Source organism: Octodon degus, unplaced genomic scaffold (genome assembly GCF_000260255.1).
Source record: "Octodon degus isolate 3935 unplaced genomic scaffold, OctDeg1.0 scaffold00090, whole genome shotgun sequence".
NCBI classification, from domain to species: domain Eukaryota; kingdom Metazoa; phylum Chordata; class Mammalia; order Rodentia; family Octodontidae; genus Octodon; species Octodon degus.
In genome coordinates this window covers 10,770,861-10,778,730 of record NW_004524666.1, presented here as the reverse complement: position 1 = coordinate 10,778,730, position 7,870 = coordinate 10,770,861, and the positions used below count along the sequence as shown (strand labels likewise).

At 36.1% G+C, this 7,870-nt stretch overlaps 1 pseudogene; it reads right to left on the bottom strand.

The window, feature by feature from the left end:
• The window catches only part of LOC111818398, an 8,891-nt pseudogene extending 6,791 nt beyond the window's left edge, over positions 1-2,100 (bottom strand).
• Between the last annotated feature and the right edge of the window lie 5,770 nt (positions 2,101-7,870).

The window sequence follows — 7,870 nt, the reverse complement described above, 5'->3', positions numbered from 1 at the left end:
GCTGGCTTTGAGCTCACTTTGTAGCCCAGATTGGTCTCACACTCACAACAATCCTCCTGATTCAACCTCCTGAATGCTGGTGTTATAGGTATGTGTCACTACAACTGGCTGTATTTATTTTTAATCTGTGTCTGTTTAATTTCTTTCATTTTGATTGTATTTTTTTCTTTTCTTTTTTTACCTTATGTATTATTTTTTCTATGACCTCTTCCATTTTTTTTTTTTTTTCCACATTTAGTGCTATCATTTAAGAGAGTTCCAGTGGCTGTATTTTTATTCTCTCTACCTCTTTGTGCTCTGGACTTATCCTGTGTGGGCTGGGAATTTAGAGTTGCATTTTACTTCTTCTTCTTCTTGTTACTTTTTATTTATTATGTTTTTTATGTTGATGCTTGTAAATTTTTTATGATAGTTTTATCCCTGATGTTGAGGCTTTCCAAGGTGATGTCTCTTCCTCAAGAGTATTTTTCTAGATATAGGTGGTTCTTGGGGTTTCTATCTAGCCCAAGAACCTATCTTCCCAGTATATTAACAACATGGAGCTGCCATCTATGTGACTCAAGGCCCATTCTTTTGATATTGGACTATGTTGATGGTTATGCCCCTTGCAATCTCAGCGTTATGTCATACAGGGAGGAAAAAAATGATTATAACAGGTATGGAATTCTGGTTAAAATAGTACAGTTATTGACAACAACACACGCAAGCAGAGCCTGGCCATGGACAAACTGTGGTAACTATTAGCCTGATATCTTTAGTGACAAGTTCTATAGTAATATAATATAATATAATATAATATAATATAATATAATATAATCCAATTTATACCTGGAACATATATGCAGTTATTTTCCCTTAGTACAGTGATTTTATCCTATTGTGGAGAGGTTTAAGAGGACTAGGTTATAAGAGGTAGATAAGGTTAAATATAGTAGGGCAAATTTGCTGGGCATAGGATGATCAACTAAATTTTGGGTAATTGTAGGATACAAGAGGGAGGGATTGGAAAAGCCTAGGAGTTTGGTAGTGAACCAGAAAGGAAAGAGACAGTATTTACCTACATGAAAATCTCATAAGATCAACCACAATAGTTGATGAAAGAGAAGAAGAGGATGGGTGGAATATGACAAAGGGAAATTTTAGAGATCTAAATCATGAATGATAGGGGAAATGAAGTAGAAAAGAGAAGGAAGGGGCTGGGGAGATGGCTCAGTAGAATAAGTGCTTGCCTGGCAAGCACAAAGGGCTGAGTTTAATCTCTGGTTTCACAAAAAAGAAAAAAAAGAAAGAAAGAAAGAAAGAAAGAAAGAAAGAAAGAAAGAAAGAAAGAAAGAAAGAAAGAGAGGGGAGAAAAAAGAAAAAAACTGGAAACACAGAGCCACAACAAAAATTACATATAAAAAATAAACATATAAAAGGGCTGGGGAGATGGCTCAATGGAATAAGCACTTCTCTGGCAAGCGCAAGGGCCTGAGTTCAATCCCTGGTTTCTAAAAAAAAGAAAATAAGCATATAGAAAGAAAAGCAAAACAGCACAGCACAGAACAAAAAGGAAAAAATATGAACAAAAAGCAACAGTGATAAAAACAAAATGTGCTAACCTTTTAGACTACTAAGAGGAAAACCCATAAGATGGAAAAATAAAAGTAATGAGATCCCTCTAGTGTCTATAGTGGTGTGTCCTAGTCTAATCCCAGAATGTGTACTCAAGCCAAGATTGTAGGTGGACTTGTGCTGGTTTTGGGTCTGATCTTTGTCTCTGAATTTAGGATTTGTAATTAGTTTTCTGTGACTAGAGTTCTCCCCAGCCATTTAAAAAAGAAAAAGCAAAAGAGAAGAAAGAAAAGGAAAATATAGGGAAAAGAAAATAAGGTGGCCCTACTTGTCCATTTCCATTCCAGCTATCTTTGTACTCCAGCACAAAGCTGGTTCACCAAACCACCAGTAAAACTGGTTCATACGGTTACTGTTGCTTTAGACTTTTCCATATCACTAGTGCCCTGTCTATACTTTGTGCTCTATCCTGGGTCCCACTGTGTTGGCAGTGTCCTGATGGTCTCCAGTTCCCAAGTCCCATCCATGGAGGGAACAGGATCCCATGTTGAACTCACTTCCTGCCAGTCACTGCAGCTCCAGGTCAGTGAGACAAATGGGAGCCCAGCTCCAGGGTATATATTCTTGATACAGTTTCGGTAATTGATATGTATCTACAAATCTATCAATTTATTCTTAACACTCCAATTTACTGGGGTAGAATTTTGTGAAATAGTTGCTAATAATATTCTAGATGTTATCACTCTCCATTGTGATTTCACCTTTTTCACTTCGTTCCTTTTAATGAAAGGGCTCACAGGGTGTTGAGGGTCTCACTACTAGATCAGGCTCATAGTGATCCACCTGTTTACAGCTTCCCAAGAGCTGGCCATACTTTGTGCACACGCCACCATGCCCAGTCTCAATAGCTGTTTTAGGGTTCCCTGGGGGCGGGGCCAGCACTGTAGGAATTGAATCCCCAGCCCCTATTCTTGCTTGCAGGCACTTTAATCCACTGAGCTATTTGGCTGCCTGTCACCTTTTTCATTTCTAATTGCATTGATTTGGCGCTTTTCTTTTAACATTGGCTAAGAGTTTGTCTATTTTGTTTATTCTGTTGAAGAAACAGGAGCTCCAGTGGCATAATTGGTTAGTGCGCGGTACCTATACTGTTGAAGAAACAAATTTTTAATTCATTTTCTGTATTTTAATCTCCATTTCCTTAATATCTGCTCTGATATTTATAATTTCCTTCATTGTACTAGCTTTGGACTTAAGATTGTTCTTGCTTTTCTAGGACCTTAAGGTACATCACTAAACTATTTGGGCTACTCATTTTTCTGATTTGGGCTTTCATAGCTATAAACGTCCCTCTCAGGCCTGCTTTCATTGTGTCCCTAAATTCTGCTATATTGTTCTGGTATTATCGCTTCCAGGAACTTTCTTATTTCTTCATTTCTTTCTTGGTTTCTTCTGTGACCCATTGATTATTTAAGATTTTATTGTTTAATCTCCATGTGTTTGCATTATTCTGTGGTTTCATTTGCCATTGAATTCTAGTTTCATTGTGCTAATATCTGATAATATGTATGGTACAATTTCAATTCTTTTGTATTTATTTAAGCATGCTTTATCGGATTCTATGTGGTTTATTTTAGATAAAGTTCCTTGTGCTTCTGAGAAGAATGTGTACTTTGTGTTAGGTGCACTACTCTGTAGATGTCCGTTAAGTCCATTTGTTTGAAGATTTTCCTTAGCTCTGGTAATTTCTTTGTTAATTTTTTCTCCTCATAATCTGTAATTTCTGACAGTGGGCTATAGAAATCCACCACTATAATTGTGTTTATGTTTATCTGATCTTTTCTTTTTTACTTTTATTTTATTTTACAGTAGTGGGCATTGAACTCAGGACCTTGTGCTTGTCAGGCAGGTACTTAGCCTACTGAGCTATTTCTCCAGCCCCTATCTGATCTTTTATGTCCAGTAGTACTTTTTATAAATTTGAGTGTGCTATGATTTTGTGCACATATGTTGGCAATTGTTATCTCTTCTTTTTGAATTATTCACTTAAACAACATCTAGTGATCTTTTTAGTCTCTTCCAATCAGTTTTAGCTTGAAGTCCACTTTGCCTAAAAATTGCATAGCTATTTTTGCTTATTTTCAGGTTCCCACAGCACAGAATATTGTTTTCATCCTTTGATTTTAGACCTTGAATTTCTTTTGTGATTAAATGTATTTCTTGTATACAGTATACAGCTGGATTTTGTTTCTTGATCTATTCTGCCAGTGTGTTTCTTTTGATTGGAGAGTTGAGGTCATTCACATTGGGAGATTTTACTGAAAGCTATTGGTTTATTAGTCATTGCATTATTTTCCTGTTGCTCATTTCCTTTCCTTTCCTTCTACTTAATTGTTCCCACTACATCAAGTGTTCATTCCATTGAACTTTGCAGTATTTCCAGCTTCATTATCTCTTTCTAGGATATCCTTGAGAATTTTTTTGAATGCTAGTATAGTAGTATAGTAGTCATGAATTTCTTTATGTGTTCTTTGCCATGAAAATACTCTATTTACCCATCAGTTCTGTGGTATGATATTTTCAGTTCTTCTGGAAAAATATCCAGGAGGGGAATAGCTGGGTTTAATGGAACCTCTAGTCCTAGAGTTTTTAGGATTATCCACGCTGATTTTTTTACAGTGGTTTTACCAGTCTATACTCCCCCCAGCAATGGAAAATATTTCATTTTTTGACACAGCTCCTACAGCATTTGATATCTTGATAATAGCCATTCTTTCTGGCATGAAACAGAATCTCAGTGTTGTTTTAATTTGCTTTTCTCAAATAACTAATGATGTTTTATTTTTATTTTATTTTTTTGGCGGAACCGGGGATTGAACTCAGGCCCTTATGCTTGCCAGGGAAGTGCTTATTCTATTGAGCCATCTCCCCGGCCCCAAACTTTATGTATTTATTTTTATTTTTATTTACTAATGATGTTGAACATTTTTTTCACATATTTATTTGCCATTCGTATTTTTTCATCAGAGAGGTGTATATTCACTTCAGATGCCCATTTTTGGTTGGGGTCTTTGAATTTGAGGGGCGGGGCTTGATTTTTAAAACTTCTTTATATGTTCTAGATAGAAGTCCTTTGTCTGACAGATAGTTGATTAAAATTGTTTCTGAATTTATAGGTTTTCTTTTTATTCTGTTGGTGATTTCTTTAGTTTTGCAAAAATTTTTCAATAAGATGAGATTCCAGTTGTGGCTTCTTTGAATTATTTCTTGTGCAGATTGGGTTTTGTTCATAAACTCTCTACCTATCCCTAGGTCTTCAAGATTTCTACCTATTTTGTTCTCCAGTAGATTCAGTGTTTCTGTTTTAATATTTAGTTCCCTGATCCATTCTAGCTTCAGTTTAGTGTATGGTGATATACATGGTTATATTCTTCAGCATGTGGAGAGCCAGTTTTTCCAGTACCATTTCTTAAAGAGGCTATCTTTTAGCCACTGAACATGTTTAGCTCCTTTGTCAAAGATAAGGTGGCTGAGTGTGTTTGTAGTTGTAGGTGCATCTTTTAATCTGTTCCATTGATCCACAAGTCTGTTTTTTTTTTTCTTGATTTCTTTTTTTGGTTGTTTGTTTTGTTTTTTTCTGCTAATACTATGCTGATTTTAGAATTGTAGCTTTATTTTTTAATAATTTTATTGAGAAACAAATATCAATGAGACAGTTTTACAACTGATTACTGGCACATTTATAGTAATTAATACATTGCATATCATTGTCTTAGTGATCATTCATTGTACAAGATGCAGACATGATGTCCCATCTCAAACACTATTGTAACAAGCCTCTCTATTCATTGAATTAAGAGTGTGGAGCTCTATATCTATCCTAACTATTTTGAGTATACTGACACAAAAGGGTCGTTCATTTCTATACCAGTTTTTGGTTAGTTTTGTCAGAGAAGGGCATTCTATAGTCCTTTAAATATTGTAGGTGCTTGAATTCAGCAGAATCTCCCAATATAGTCCAGCAGTCCATAATAGTAGTGGGCTTTCCATAAGACTGGCAATTTCCAAAGTTGTTGACTTGAGTTTTTTACAGCTCAGCATATTAATGTGGCTTTAATTTTATTCTTCATTTTCATACTTTTCTGCTGGATGGTTAAGACCAAGACAAAGCAAGATCTATATAACAAGAAATACAACTTTTGATTCTGATAAGTCAGTCAACACCCCTCAGGATTTATCCTGAAACCCTGTAGCACAGTTTGTAGATCCTTTGTCAGTGTCAGCCATGTGGATGAGTCACGGCCATTACTTGATCAATTTGCTGTCTGTGAAAGCCTGAAAAATTGTTTTCTTTCCATGTGATTCTCCTTAGGCACACTCTACATCATCGATCACTTTCCTCTGTGGCCCCATAATCTCCTTGATCAGAAAATTTGGTACACAACTGAGTTACATGATGTTACAGTATAGGTTCTCCTGTGTCCCGAGTCTTCACTGACCTTGAAATGCTAGGCCCAGGATGTTGGCTGTCCTTGCAGCCCTTCTTTTTCTCTAATTTTTGGTCTGCAAACTTAGGTTGTTAACCCTCCAGAAGAGAAGCTTATTATTATTATCCTACAACATAGGCAGTTGAGCTTAATCTCACTATCTGTCTGAATATCAAACATCTTAGGCATAACATGGAACAGGTATTTTCCATCAAGTATTGATATGTTAAACTTTAAGTCCCTGAAGAATATGATGACAAAGATTAAAAAAAATAAAAAAATTGAAAAAATATGAATAAACAATTACATAATTTTACACAAAGGGCTAGGGAGATAGCTCAGTGGTCTAAGTGCCTGCCTGGTAAGCACAAGGTCCCAAGTTCAATCCCAGGTACCATATGTTGTGCCAGCCACAAAACTGGTCATGGTGGCACACTCCTGTAATCCTAGCACACTCCTGTAATCCCAGCACTGGAGAGGCTGAGACAAAAGAATCACTACAAGTCAAACTGTGTAATGAGACCCTGTGTCAAAAATAAATAAATAGGGGGCTGGGGAAATGGCTCAATAGAATAAGTGCTTCCCTGGCAAGTGCAAGGGCCTGAGTTCAATTCCTGGTTCCTGCCAAAAAAGACCAAAATAAATAAATAAATAAATAAATAAATAACAATAAATTTAAAAAAATTGCACACAAAATAAGAAATCTGACCATATACAGCATTGTAGCAGAACTGTCCTGTGACATCTTTTTCCTATCTCTTGTTTTCATTTATTGCCCTTTTTTAAAAAATAAACATTTACTTGAGAGACAGTATAGCAGTAAGTATGTAATGACAAGCAGTACGTATTTAGGAGACCAGAATGGCAGGCATTCCAAGCATGACCCTACCATTACACATGGCTATCTTCAGTGCAGCTGCTTAGTTCACAGGTATCAGCATATATAGTCAGTCAGGGTGAGAATCCTACCAATCAACTGCTAGTTTCAAAAACATGCTGCAGAGTCTCAGGATCCTTGCCTTACCTATCTTGTGTGCATAAATGTATGGCTTTGCCCTTGTCATGTTTCCCAGCTTTTCTCCTTGCCCTCTATTGTCCAGTACTCAAGTTCTCGCTTTCCTTTTAATTGTGTTACAACTTTCTACTTGTATTTCTTCTTTTGAGTTCTTCTACTAGGGAGACTATGATATTTACACGTGTGGGTCTGATTTATTTCACTTATAAGTATATCTTCAAGTGGCATCCACTTAAATATGAAGCCTTCGAGTTTATCATTCTTTATAGCTGAACAATACTTCATTGTATAAAAATACCACATCTTTTTCATCCATTTCTCAGGTGATAGGCATCTTGGTTGTTTCCAAGATTTGGCTATCACAAATTGTGCTGCTGTAAACATAAGTACACATATATCACTATGATATTACGTTGCAAAGTAACTTTATGGTGTAATTTCAAGTCTGGGGTTGTGATGCTTGCTGCTTTCCTTTGTTGACCAAAATTACTTTTACTATTCTGCTTCTCTTCCAGTTTCAGATGAATTTTAGGAATGTTTTGTCTAGATCTGTGAGGTATACTAATGGTATTGTAAATGAAATTGCATTGAATCCATATAACAATTCTTGGAATATGATCATTTTCACAATGTTGGTTCTTATCCATAAGCAAGGAATATCTTTCCATTTTCTGAAATCCCCTTTGTTTTCTCCTCTTCCTCCTCCTCCTCTTCCTCATCCTCCTCTTCCTCTTCTTCTTCTTCTTCTTCTTCTTCTTCTTCTTCTTCTTCTTCTTCTTCTTCTTCTTCTTCTTCTTCTTCTTCCTCGTCCTCC